This window comes from Pleurodeles waltl, chromosome 12 (assembly GCF_031143425.1).
Source record: "Pleurodeles waltl isolate 20211129_DDA chromosome 12, aPleWal1.hap1.20221129, whole genome shotgun sequence".
NCBI classification, from domain to species: Eukaryota; Metazoa; Chordata; class Amphibia; order Caudata; family Salamandridae; genus Pleurodeles; species Pleurodeles waltl.
The window spans coordinates 120,094,290-120,109,073 of record NC_090451.1 but is presented as its reverse complement, the minus strand read 5'-3'; the positions used below and the strand labels follow the sequence as shown (position 1 = coordinate 120,109,073).

The 14,784-nt window shown below is 50.9% G+C and overlaps 1 non-coding gene across 1 annotated transcript; it reads left to right on the top strand.

The window, feature by feature from the left end:
* The first annotated feature begins 13,075 nt into the window (after positions 1 to 13,075).
* Positions 13,076 to 13,148, top strand: TRNAK-CUU (transfer RNA lysine (anticodon CUU)). Its single transcript has one exon. It is a non-coding gene; the product is annotated as a tRNA-Lys (tRNA).
* The last annotated feature ends 1,636 nt before the right edge of the window (positions 13,149 to 14,784 follow it).

Here is a 14,784-nt window from a genome sequence, read left to right as displayed (position 1 = left end):
CCCACATTGTCACCCTGTCCATCCTTAAACTGCCCCTGCTCCACTTTCCACAGGCATTTGGACAATGCACCTGTGATACAAATAGTCTGGACTCTGCCATGGACATTCCTCCACCATCACCCCTCACCGATTAGCAACCACCAACCAATATAGAGCACTGTAATAAACACAGTTATTGCACAAAACAATCAGGAGTCTGGCTGTGATTTTGAACAAATGTATTAGACATTACCGTGCCAAAATGCTGATTTACATTGTGATGCCAACATACCAATGTCACACAGCTGTAGTCCATGGGGAAACAAAGCAGATGTCACACAGTGGGGCCCACATCTCTGAAATCGGAAGGGAAAGTCACAACTCAGTTACCATACACTGGGTGAAAAGGACAGACAGTAGAGAGGTAGTAGTGTTTAAGTATATGTAATATGCCGGTGTGTATTCTTACCTGTGTGTCATTGGAAATACTGCTGTATTACTGTGTTCCTGTTGTCTATGTCGTCTTCTTCGGCTTACTCGTCTTCACTCTCCACAGGCTCCACAGCTGCTACAACACCACCATCTGGACCATCCTCCTGCAGAAAAGGCACCTGTCGTCGCAAAGCCAGGTTGTGAAGTATACAGCAGGCCACGATGATCTGGCACACCTTCTTTGGTGAGTAGAATAGGGATCCACCTGTCATATGGAGGCAGCAGAACCTGGCCTTCAGGAGGCCGAAGGTCCGCTAGATCACCCTCCTAGTTCACCCATGGGCCTCATTGTACCGTTCCTCTGCCCTTGTCCTGGGATTCCTCACTGGGGTCAGTAGCCATGACAGGTTGGGGTAACCAGAGTCACCAATTAGCCACACACAGTGCCTCTGGAGTTGAGCCATCACATAAGGGATGCTGCTATTCCGCATGATGTACGCGTCATGCACTGAGCCAGGGAACTTGGCATTAACATGGGAGATGTACTGGTCTGCCAAACACACCATCTGCACATTCATCGAATGATAACTCTTCCTGTTTCTGTACACCTGTTCACTCCTGTGGGGGGGAACCAAAGCCACATGGGTCCCATCAATGCCACCTATGATGTTGGGGATATGTCCAAGGACATAGAAATCACCCTTCACTGTGGGCAAATCCCCCACCTCAGGGAAAACGATGTAGCTGTGCATGTGTTTCAGCAGGGCAGACAACACTCTGGACAACACCTTGGAAAACATAAGCTGGGACATCCCTGATGATATGGCCACTGTTGTTTGAAATGACCCACTTGCTAGGAAATGGAGCACTGACAGCACCTGCACTAGAGGGGGGATCCCTGTGGGTTGGCGGATTGGTGATATCAGGTCTGGCTCCAGCTGGGCACACAGTTCATGAATAGTGGCTCGGTCAAGCCTGTATGTCAGTATGACATGTCTTTCCTCCATTGTCGACAGGTCCACCAGCGGTCTGTACACCGGAGGATTCCTCCATCTCCTCGCATGTCCCAGCAGACGGTGCCTATGAAGGACAACAGCGAGCACAGAGTCAATCAACCCACAGGTACGTAACCACAGCTTGCACATAACACGATTCTCAATCCATTGAATGGTTTGTATGGGTGTTGATGCAAGGCCTAGGTATGTGTGACGCAGTAAAAAGTAAGCCATGTGGGCCCCTGAAATGGCGGCTGCCTGACCTGTGAAGTGCGACAATAGGATGTGAGGTAAATGCGCTGGCGTGGCACACCTTGGCGGTAGGCGGTTGAAGACCGCGGCGCAAAGCAGCATTGGTTAACATTGAACCCTATGGGTCTCAGGAGCCAATGATGATGTGCGCCGGCAGTCGCGTTACGCACCGCCGCGGTACGCACCGCCGCGGGCGTGACCGCCATTTTCTATCTGCTCAATCACTCGATACCTGATCTTCGACAGGAGAGGACCTACACTGCAAGTGCTGCTGTGACCTCGGTCTGGAAGAGACAATGGCTCATGCGACTGGGGAAAGGGCCCCTGCCTTCACAGCTCAGGAGTTGGATAAACTTGTGGATGGGGTTCTCCCCCAGTACGCACTACTCTACGGTCCTCCAGACAAACAGGTAAATACACTGGGAGCATGCTTTATGGGCTATGCCTGTGTTGAGTGGGGTGGATGAAAGATGGTGGGGAGGGGAGCGATTGAGGCATGCATCAAACGACGGTGAGAGCATGTGCCACATGGCAAGGGTAGGGATTGGGGGCCACTCACATTGAGGGTGCAGAAGGTGATGACTATTCTTCTCCCCCTGTACATTTCACATAGGTCAGCTCCCACCAGAAGATCGATATTTGGCGTGCCATCGCCAAGGACGTCCGGACCCTGGGGGTCCACCACAGACGGGGCACCCACTGCCGGAAGAGATGGGAGGACATCCGCAGCTAGAGCAGGAAGATGGCGGAGGCTCAGCTGGGGATGGCCTCCCAACGTGGGAGGGGTGCCAGTCGGACTTTGACCCCCCTGATGTCCCGGATCCTGGCGGTGGCCTACCCCGATTTGGATGGGCGCGTGAGGACATCACAGCAGACACAAGGGGGTGAGTACACTCTCATTCTGTTGACTTTGCGCGCAATGGAGGTGTCTGGGTGGGGGAGGTGGGCTGTGGGTATCCCTAGGCCAGGGCGATTTCTGTAGGCTAGGCCACTCCGTAAGGCATGGCCCTGTGCCCCCGCCCCCCACCTCTGTAGGGTGCCAAGTACAGCTATTCATGGCCCTGTGTCATCTATGTGTGCAGATGTCGTCCATAGGCTTGTAGACCATGTCCCACGGATTGAGTAGTCGACCCCGAGTGCGCGGCGTAGTGCAGGGGGCTTCTGTGTGTGTCCTGTCCGCCAACGGTGTCGCCAATGCATGCACTCAACATTTCTTTATTCTCCCCCCCCTTTTTTGTGGTCTTCCTGTTTATGTGTGCATTAGCATCATCAGGGGGAGGAGAAGTGGCATTGGAGCACGAGGGAGCTGCATCCCACATGGCCATGGAGGGCCACGCAACGGACTCCGAATTCACCAGTGGGACGGAGGGCGAGGGGAGCTCCACAGCGGGGACTCGTGCAGACATCAGTGACACCAACTCATCCTCTGAAGGGAGCTCCCTTGTGGTGGCGGCAACATCTGTGCCCCCCGCAACAACAGGTACAGCCGCCACCCACCGCACCAGCACGGCCCTCCCAGCAGCCCCTCAGCGTTTGGCCCGTGCCCGCTCACCCAGGAAGGTGGGCATCTCCTTCGCCCCAGGCACCTCAGGCCCTGCCCCAGTCACCCCTGCTGCCCTCAGTGAGGAGGTCATTGACCTCCTGAGGACACTCACTGTTGGGCAGTCTACCATTTTGAATGCCATCCAGGGTGTAGAAAGGGAGGTGCACCAGAGTAATGCATACCTGGAGGGCATTCATTCTGGTCAGGCTGCCCTTCAGCGATCGTTCCAGACTCTGGCCTCAGCACTGATGGCAGCCATTGTCCCTGTCTCTAGCCTCCCCCCTCCAACTTCCTCCACCCATACCCTATCACCTGTACCTCTGCCTATCCCAGACACACCATCAGACCAGCCTGCACACACCTCAACACCCAAGGGAAGCTCAGCCAGACATAAGCACCACACATCACACAGGCATTCACACAAGCAACATCCACATACAGACATACTAACACCCACTGCCTCCACTGTGTCCCCCTCTTCCTCGTCTCCCTCCTCCCTCCCTGTCACATCTCCACTCACACCTGCATGCACAACATCTTCAGCCACTACGTCCCTCAGCAGCACACACACCAGAACCACCCGCACACATGCAGTCACCACCCCCACTGCCATTTACACGTCCCCTGTGTCCTCTCCCAGTGTGTCTGTGACCCCCTCTTCCAAGATACACAAACGCAGGCAGCCACCCACCCAACAGCCATCCACCTCACGACAGCCTCCAGCCCAAGCACCTGCACCCAAATACACCAGACTTACAACTCCTACAACCACAACCTCTTCCTCCACTCCCATACCCACTACACCTACCCGTCCCACTGCTCCTAAAAAGCTTTTCCTGTCTTAACTCAACCTCTTTCCACCAACTCCCCCACCCCGTCCATGTCATAGGACTACAGTCAGCACCTCAGCCACGACAAAACCGGCCCCTGTCATCACAGTCTGCCATGGACTGTGGAGTGCCCCACCCTCCAGGGCAGCCAGTTTGGTGCGAAGCCAAGGCACGGGCAGCCCACCCCCGGAGAAACATCCCAAGATAGGCAGTGGCCGGCGCGAGAGGGTGAAAACACCAGGGACTAAAACCCCTACCATGGCTCCGGCAGGAAGTGTAGAGACAGCTGGCACACCGCCCAGGGTGGGGAAGGGCCACAGGCGATCAGGGAAGGCTGGGAAGGGCAGCATGCCCGACAACACCGCCATCAGCCCAGCTGGCCAGTAGGGCCCCGCCAGCCCCATCCCAGGTGGGCAGGAGGCCACCAACAGGCCCGGCACAGCTGCACAGGAGGGCCCCGCCAGCCACAGGACAGGTGGCAAATGACCTCCCCGCCATGGCCGGAACCGCTGAACTGGGCCCTTTATCTCAAGCACTGCTGAACTGGGCCCTTCATCTCAAGCACCGCTGCACTGGGCCCTTCATCTCAAGCACCGCTGAACTGGGCACCGCCGACTCAAGCACCGCTGAACTGGGCCCTTCATCTCAAGCACCGCTGCACTGGGCACCGCCGTCTCAAGCACCGCTGAACTGGGCCCTTCATCTCAAGCACCGCTGCACTGGGTCCTTCATCTCAAGCACCGCTGAACTGGGCACCGCCGTCTCCAGCACCGCTGAACTGGGCCCTTCATCTCAAGCACCGCTGCACTGGGCCCTTCATCTCAAGCACCGCTGAACTGGGCACCGCCGTCTCAAGTACCGCTGAACTGGGCCCTTCATCTCAAGCACCGCTGCACTGGGCACCGCTGTCTCAAGTACCGCTGAACTGGGCCCTTCATCTCAAGCACCGCTGCACTGGGCCCTTCATCTCAAGCACCGCTGAACTGGGCACCGCCGTCTCAAGCACCGCTGAACTGGGCCCTTCATCTCAAGTACCGCTGAACTGGGCACCGCCGTCTCAAGCACCGCTGAACTGGGCCCTTCATCTCAAGCACCGCTGCACTGGGCCCTTCATCTCAAGCACCGCTGAACTGGGCACGGCCATCTCAAGCACCGCTGAACTGGGCCCTTCATCTCAAGCACCGCTGCACTGGGCACCGCCGTCTCAAGTACCGCTGAACTGGCCCCTTCATATCAAGCACCGCTGCACTGGGCACCGCCGTCTCAAGTACCGCTGAACTGGGCCCTTCATCTCAAGCACCGCTGCACTGGGCCCTTCATCTCAAGCACCGCTGAACTGGGCACCGCCGTCTCAAGCACCGCTGAACTGGGCCCTTCATCTCAAGCACCGCTGCACTGGGCACCGCCGTCTTAAGCACCGCTGAACTGGGCCCTTCATCTCAAGCACCACTGCACTGGGCCCTTCATCTCAAATACCGCTGAACTGGGCACCGCCGTCTCAAGCACCGCTGAACTGGGCCCTTCATCTCAAGCACCGCTGCACTGGGCCCTTCATCTCAAGCACCGCTGAACTGGGCACCGCCATCTCAAGCACCGCTGAAATGGGCCCTTCATCTCAAGCACTGCTGCACTGGGCACCGCCGTCTCAAGTACCGCTGAACTGGGCCCTTCATCTCAAGCACTGCTGCACTGGGCACCGCCGTCTCAAGCACCGCTGAACTGGGCCCTTCATCTCAAGCACCGCTGCACTGGGCACCGCCGTCTCAAGCACCGCTACACTGGGCCCTTCATCTCAAGCACCGCTGGCCCATGAGCGGCAGGGGCTGGCCCGCATCTGTGTCGGGCACCAGGCCCCCTCCAGAACCAGTGGATACTGTTATCCACTTGAGAGACTGTGGCTTTGCACTCCCCAGGATTTAACAGTGGGCAGCCCTCCCACTCTCTGGACTTGTGAGACTGTGGCTTTGCACTCCCCAGGATGTAACAGTGGGCAGCCCACCCACTCTCTGGACTTGTGAGACTGTGGCTTTGCACTCCCCAGGATGTAACAGTGGGCAGCCCACCCACTGTCTGGACTTGAGAGACTGTGGATTTGCACTCCCCAGGATTGAACAGTGGCCATGGAGGCCCCTCGTGGATCTGGCGTCGCGCACTCATCTGGCTGAGGTGCCCCCCCTTCCCTTCCCCCTGAGGTGCCTGTAGTTTTGCTATCTGATGCCCCTGCAGTGTTCTCTCCGTTGGAGTCAGGTATCCTGTGTGGGCTTTGCCCATGTGATTTGGACCCAGTGGTCCACGAACAATGCCTGCTACAATGCTCGGACTTGTATATTTATGTATATAAGAGTTTTTGATGTGTATATATATTTTTTTGGCATTAATACAATATATTCCAATGTTTAGAATCATTTCCTTTTGTATTTGCATTCTTCCGGCGGGTTTGGGGGGTGTCACTCTGATGTGTTGCTATGCATTGATGTGTGTGTTGTAGTGGGTGAGGGTGAGGGTGGGTGTGTTGCGCATGTGTGTACCTGTAATATTTTCCCCTCCACCCTCCCCTGTGTCGTAGGTGCAGTACTCACCGTTGTCTTCTGCGCTGGCGTTCGTGCTCCTGGTAGAGGAGCAGGAAGACTATCACTGGGAGTATGTGGAGTTCGGGTTCCATGCTGTCCGGATTCCTCGTGGGGTGCATGGAGGTGAGCGTTTTCCCTTCGAAATGGCTGTTTCCGCCGTGTTTTTATTGGAAAAGGTGGCGGATTGGTAGGTTGTGATACAGTGGGCGGTACATTGTCTCCCGCCTGTCTGTTGCCGGTGACCGCTGTGCTGTTTATTTGTACCGCCGTGGCGGGCGGTGTGTTGATGTGGCGGTCTCTGTTGGCGGTTTCCGCCAGGGTCGGAATTCCATTTTTTTTACCGCTGGCCTGTTGGCGGTTTTGCCGCCGCTTTAACACCGACCGCCAGGGTTGGAATGACCACCTCTGTGTTCTAAATTTTTCTGTGGCCGTTGAAATTATAGCATGGCCAGCTCGGTCTTTCTTCCCAATCTAATTGGACCAATTTGTTTGTAAACAAAAATGTTACATGTAAATGACTTTTGAAAAAAGTACCATGACTTGTTACTCCTGAAGAAGGAATTATATTGCAGAAGCCACAAGTTGTTTAAGAGCGATATATGCTTGTGGATCGTATGTTTTTTACTAAGGGACCTACCCAAACGTTATCATATTAGGAGCAGTAGCACCATCAGCAGCTATCAGTCTTGATTTGGAGTTAGAGAATTGTTTTATAGCCATATAAACAGTAAGTAAAAGATTAGTGGTGAATTTTTCCCTGGAGAACGTTTAGTGTTCAAAAGGGGCGCATCTACAATGCTTTCTGAGGGACAAAGTCAATGTGGAACATGGTTCTAGTAGACAATGTACAGTCATGTAGAAAAGTCATTTAAAATCATACAGTGATTATACATGCAAACTGTTATTGCTCAGGCTATTGTAGGGGAATTTTCCTGCCACCTAGGTTCTTATGAGGATCCTAGTACATGCATCCCATGTCTGTATAAATCCAGCCCTGTCTACAGTACATGTAGGTTGGAGAGTTTACAAATAAATCAGATTTTCAAGTATTCTGATTAAGTCTGTTTTTAATTTACCTGCTTGGCCTTGGTTGGCTATGATATAAGTTCCAGGTTAGCACAACAAAATAAAAACCTAAGCTTGAACCACAGACGTTTGAATGAAGTTGACTGCTCTCTCAAGATGTAAAAATACACTCTTATATTACAGGATATCCTTGTTGCTACTCAGTGCCAAATTACTAAATATCTACCAGGAAGAGAGGTTCATACCATGTACATTGTAGCACTTAAACTATACCTGACATTTTAGGCAAAACCCAGTTCCATTGTGGAACTTGTAGTTATGCTGGTCCTAGATGCAAAATTAACTCATGTAAGTCAACTAAGATCTCAAGTTGTTCAGTGTCTGGCATGAGTACTTTTTCCAGTCCTGTTTTTATTGTTCGTATTATTAAAGTTGATGTTTAATTACAAATACAGTACTACAAGTCCTAGAATGCAAGGAAAGGCCTAGTATGCCATGTGCAACTTCTCAAAATATTGTCCATCGATAAGAGAATGTGGATGACCACCTTTTCAAAAACCAGGGATGCTTCCTACACAACACTATTTGTCTGTCGCTTCATGACCATGCTGTTTTACTTATTTATGTTTTTTTTTAATAGGAGTAATGGGTATAACTCAAGACATGCAGCACTGGTCAGCCAATTCCCCACTCTTCTCCATCTAATCTTCTGGCTGATCTGAGAAACAAAAAGTTTCTGAATTAAGTACCATCCCAACCCCAATCTTGCCAGTACACTGATGCAAACCACAGTGAGAGATCTATGCCCCACTTATGCTTGTGACTGGTGTTAATGGTAACTAGAGCCACTGAAACACTGGAATTATGTGATTTGCGGCTGCAGCGTGTTATGCATTATTGTGGATTTCATGCATATGGCACATAATCCGTCATCTGCTGTACAGTCTGCAGATTATAACAAAAAATGTTTTCGGTCAAACAGATCAAGAGTACAAGAAATGCAGCAACACAAGTTGATTAGCAAAGGATGACTAGTGGCCCATCTGTTGCTGATTGCTCTATTTGGGTGTTAATTTAGTACCAATGGGACAAAACATTTGTGCAGACAGTGTGAACAAGTGTAATAAAAATAACAAAATAAAAAAGTAATACTATCACAAAATGTGCATCATTATGCCACAATTGTTGCCTTTTTGATGATTCATTTATTTCACCCTGCCACACAATTCGGTCTTCCCTTCCACATAATTCCAGTTTCTCTGACAGTAACTCACCATCGGACAACCAGAGTTACAGGCCAATCAAAGCTGTCCAGCACCGAGAACACACATCATGAAAAGAGGGAGACAACGAAAGTAAGGATTAGGGAGACAGAGGGACACAGAAAGAGAGGAGAGAGAGAGGGCAGAGAGGGGAGAGAGAAAGTGACATAGAAAAACATGATTAAACTGTGTAGGAAGAAAAATAGCAACAGAGGACAGGAAAGAAGGGGGAGGGAGTGAGGGGGGAGCGAGAGCAGGAGAGAAGGGAGACTGAAAGGAGGAGCCATAGCAGTACTGAAAAAAAATTGAAAATGAGTAGTGAGAGAGGGAGAACAGAGGGATAAGTAAATAGTTATTTAAATGGAGGGAGATGTGAGCCAGAATGCAGATTATGGATGGAAGGCAGAACAAGAAGAGGTGGGGTATAAAAACTGTGAGGGTAAAACAGACCACTGAGATACAATGACTCTCTTTGTCTACCTTGGTCCCCGCATAGGTTCAACTCAGGGGTTCCAAGAATCTGGATTTATGCAGCAGGAGAGGACCAAATTATTCAGCAGGATCAACTCAATTATGTGGCAACAAAAGGCAAATTATGGCTGTAATGCAGCACACTTTATCAAAGCATTACTTCATTAGTTTGTCATTTTACCCACTTAACACTGCCATAGCAAAGGTTTCACCTCGTTAGTACCACTTCAATGCCCAAATACATCAATAAGCTGCTGAAAAATGACCACTCAACCTTTGTGAAGGGTCTTCCACTGTGTGACAACACAGGTTGCTGCTTTTTTCTATACCTTTTGATCTGTTTGAGTTAGAAGGTTTTTTCTTGTTAAAATCTGCAAATTATGCAGCAGATGATGGATCAAGTGGCAGGTGCCACAAATCCATAATCATGTAGAAAGCACCACAGCTGCAGAATGGGATAGTTCCGGTGGTCCTGTTTATATTCCAGGGAATGAGACCCACATGTGATAATGCCACAGTTGTCCCCATGCCATTGCCCTGACAAGAAAAACACAAAATTCGTTTTAAGTATCACAATTAAACACAGGAACAGATAGTCAGGAACAGGACCCTCTCAATGCCCTCATGAAAAAATGTAAGAGATGCAGGGCGCAGAGAATGAAGCTGGGTGATGAAGAAACTATGAGAACTCAGAAGGAAAGACTGCCTTAACAAGCCAGGAGGTGGCATCGCCCTCCTACACAAAGACACCACTAAAGTCACCACTAACTCCCAAGACACCATCGACAGCACAGAACACATGCACTTCCTAATCTACATTAACAACAACTACACCCTCAGAGGCACAGTAATCTACAGACCCCCAGGACCACGCCCTGCCTTCTGTGACGCCATCGCTGACACCATCAGCATGCATGTCCTCACCTCCACAAACTACATCCTCCTCGGTGACTTCAACTTTCACTTGGAGAACCCTCAAGACCACAACTCCTCCTCCCTCCTAGACAACCTCGCCAACCTATGACTCTAACAACTGGTCACAGCACCCACCCACTTAGCAGGACACACACTTGGCGCAATCTTCACCTCAAGTCAGCACATAACCTACACCCACAACACCAAACTCCACTGGACGGACCACCACTGCGTCCACTTCTCCTTTGCCAAACCCCCCACTCACCACCACCAATACACCACACCATACAGCATGTGGGACAAGATCTCTGCAGAACGCCTGACCTCCCAACTGTCGCACAACCCCCCCCCCCACACCGAGGACCCCAACACCGCGGCCAAAAACCTCTCAAAATGGATCACTACCTGCGCAGACACACTAGCCCCCCTCAGAAAAACCATCACCGCCCGCAACATCAAAAATGCCACATGGTTCACCACTGAACTCCAAGACTCCAAGCGCAAATGCCGCCAAGCGGAGAAAGCCTGGCGACAAGAACCCTCAACAACCAACTTCTCCACCCTCAAAAAATCCATTCACACCCACCACCAACTCATACGCACCGCCAAATGAGCACACTACAAGGAACGCATTGACAACAGCTCCCAAAACAGCAAAGAACTCTTCACCATCATTAAAGAGCTATCCAAACCCAAAGCCAGCAACATAGACCCCACACACACACAAACCCTCTGCGACTCCCTCTCCAACCATTTCCACCACAAAATCCTGGACATACACAACAGATTCACACCACACACACCCACCACACACGCCTCTCACCCACCCAACTCAAACCCCCCTCATGCCCCCTCATGCCCCCCCAAACCTACTCACCACCTGGGCCCCAACCACCGACAAAGAAACTTAAAAAAACATGAATTCCATCCACTCTGGATCCCTCTCTGACCCCTGCCCCCATTGCATCTTCAACAAAGCCAGCCCTACCATCGCTCCTAAGCTTTAAGAAATAATCAACACCTCATTCGACACCGCCCCTTTTCCAGACCCCTGGAAGTATGCAGATATCACTGCACTCCCAAAAAAGCCCAAAGCCGACCCGGACAACCTCTCCAACTACCGCCCCATCTCTCTCCTCCCTTTCCCCGCCAAGGTCGAAGAGAAACTAGTCAACACCCGCCTATCCCACTTCCTTGAGGAAAACAACACACTCGACCCTTCACAATCCGGGTTCCGCAAAAACAACAGCATGGAAACCGCCCTCATCGCATGTACTGATGACATCAGAACCAGAGTCGACAAGGGCAAAACCGTCTCACTCATCCTCCTTGACCTCTCCGCGGCCTTTGACACTGTCTGCCACCACACACTCCGCACACGCCTCCACAACACAGGAATTCGTCACAAAGCTCTAGACTGGCGCACCTCATTTCTCACCGATAGAACCCAAAAAGTCCGCCTCCCACCCTTCCACTCTACTGCTACCAAAATCATCTGCGGAGTCCCCCAAGGGTCCTCCCTCAGCCCCACTCTCTTCAACATTTACATGATCCCTCTCGCCAACATCCTCCGTCCACACGGAATCACCATCCTCTCCTACACAGATGACACCCAACTCATCATCTCCCTCACCCGCAACCCCACCACCACCAAATCCAACCTCCACGCTGCACTCCTTGACACCACCACCTGGGTGACAACTAACCACCTCAATCTCATCAACAACAAAACAGAAATCATCACCTTCGGCCCCAACAAAACCATATGGGACAACTCCTGGTGGCCCACCGCCCTAGGCCCCGCCCCCATCCCCGTAAACCATGCACGCAACCTCGGCATCATCCTAGACCCCTCCCTCTCCATGACCCAGCAAATCAACGCACTCACCTCATCCTGTTTCTACACACTCCGCATGCTGAAAAAAACCCTTCAAATGGATTCCACAGAGACCAGGAACACCGTCACACACGCACTTATCAGCAGAAGGCTAGACTACGGTAACGCCCTCTACGCGGCACCATGCTCAAAATCAAACTGCAGAGAATCAAGAACACAGCTGCACGCCTCATCCTGAACCTGCCCCGCCACGAACACATCACAACACACCAAAAATCCCTTCACTGGCTCTCCATAGACAAGAGGGTCACCTTCAAGATCCTCATCCAAATCCCTCCACAACACCGGCCCAACCTACCTCGACGAAAGAGTGAACTTCAACACTCCCACATGCCACCTCCGATCTGCCGACCTCACACTAGCCACAATCCCCCGCATCCAACACACCGCCACTGGAGGCAAGTCCTTCTCCTACCTCGCCCCCAAGACCTGGAACTCCCTCCCCACCAACCTTCGCAAAACCCAAGACCTCCTACCTTTCAGAAAAAACCTCAAGACATGGCTGTTTAAACAGTAGCACCCCCTACCCCCCCCACACCCCTCCCCCCCAGCGCCTTGAGACCCTCACAGGTGAGTAGCGCGGTCTATAAATGTTTTTGATTGATTGAATGATTGAGTGATTGATTGATTGAAGGAGGGATGGAATAAAAGTAGGGGGAGGTGAAAAGTCCTAGTAACCAAGAACCAGACACAGCTCTCTCTGTCCTTGGTGCCCTATAGTCAGGTGTTGATAAAATGTGCTTCTCAGGAATAGTGGGTGTCAAAAGCCCCATACCAGGCAGCTGTGCCCCAGTTTCCTCTTCCTTAGATGATCAGCAGGCGCCATATCAAAACTAACACATATCTGCCTCCCTCTGAACCTTGAGCAGGATGTATAGGACATGTATTGAAAATGAGACAGGTGCCCGGCTAGCTCAGTCGGTAGAGCATGAGACTCTTAATCTCAGGGTCGTGGGTTCGAGCCCCACGTTGGGCGGAAGTTACTATTTTTTTTAGTATTTTCTTTAAATTTGTTCTGTTTTTATATAAACTAATTTTTGAATGCCTTCGTGCTTTCAAACATACTGACATCGTAAAATGGCCAATCTTAAATGTTAAACCACCATGTAGCCGGGCACATTGGACTGGTCATTGAGCGGGGAAGAGGTTGTTTGTACGTTCCTTTACCTCCTCGATCATGAAGTCATTGCTTGACTTAGGGATGTGAATTGCAGCCATTCGCCCTCCCTTCAATTACATAGAATGAGGCTTAAACACATTTTGTCATAAACGAGTTGTGAAAGTGCACAGCTCAGTATGAACACCGGGAGTCACAGGCGGAACTGAAAGGTGGGGAAGGTCCGTCACAGCGGATGCTCGGGGGGGGGAGTTGTTAATGGCGATGAGTTGTTTGACAGACAAGAAAAGCGCACAGCTTTAAGGGTTAATGGTTCATGCCTGAAATGTGTAACAGTGTCGAGCAGGGAAGTGTGTACGCGAGCTTGTGATGGCCAAAAGTCGTGCAGAAAGCGAGGGGTTGCAGACTGTGTCAATTGTGTGTAGAGGACGAGGCGGAGAGAGAAGGTGAAGGGTTAAAGGGTGTTCTGAGAGCGCATGAGTGGTGACGCTCGGCTGTGGAGTCCCCTGTAGATGGTGCAAGTGAGGTGCAGGAAGCGGGAACCCCAGTCGGCATTTCTGAAAGGGCTGCACAGTCACGCACAAGAGTCCACACGTGCCAGACGTGCTTCAGTACAGCAGCTCACAAAAGATTCCCTGGTGACTGGTTATCTCAGTTGGTTCGCGTTTCGTGCTAATAACACCACGGTCATGGTTTCAATCCCCGTACGCCTGTTGTACGTTTTTCTACTTTCTAATGACATTTTACTACACAGGTAGCACACGAAGCGTACTGACACATTCACTGCAGAAGTAGGGAAGCGAACACATGAACAGGGAAAACACAGCTGAATCTGGTCTCACTTGTGCCGACGAGCGAAGCCGGACACCTAAATATGTGCTCTGTAAGCTATGCGTCATACCTCGTAAACAAATACAATAAAATCTAAAAAATGATTTGTTAACTTGTGTGTGACTGATTTTACCACAGTAGACTATTTACCCCAATATACAACTTTTTGTTAGGTCTTTGTGTTTCTGAGCATGTCCTTGGAGGAATGTACGCGATGTTGATGTTGCCGTTTATTGAACCAACAGAAACAATCGGGCTGTTTCTTATCCCTACATGTGGCCATTACTGATACTTGAGCGGCTTTATAGTTGTTTTAAGTGAAGATTCCCCTTTCCTTACAAAAAATATTGCAAGACACTGGCTTGAGTAGAAAATGAGCCAAGGTGAACGTCGGCCCAAAAACTTCCCCAAAATCTTGCATTACAAAATGTGTTGCAAAATGTCATACTGCAAGGAATTCTAAAATCTTGCTAGCATAATTACCATTTACACAAATAAAATCACTTATATGTTACTGGTCTGTGAGACCGTCGCTTCTTTCCACGACCGGTGGCACAGAGAGTTGTTGTGTTACACACAATCAAGTGCTTATAAAGCAGGATCAAAGAGCAGGACAGCAATACGAGCACAGATCATGTGCTTGGTTTCCAGTGCACGAGCCTGT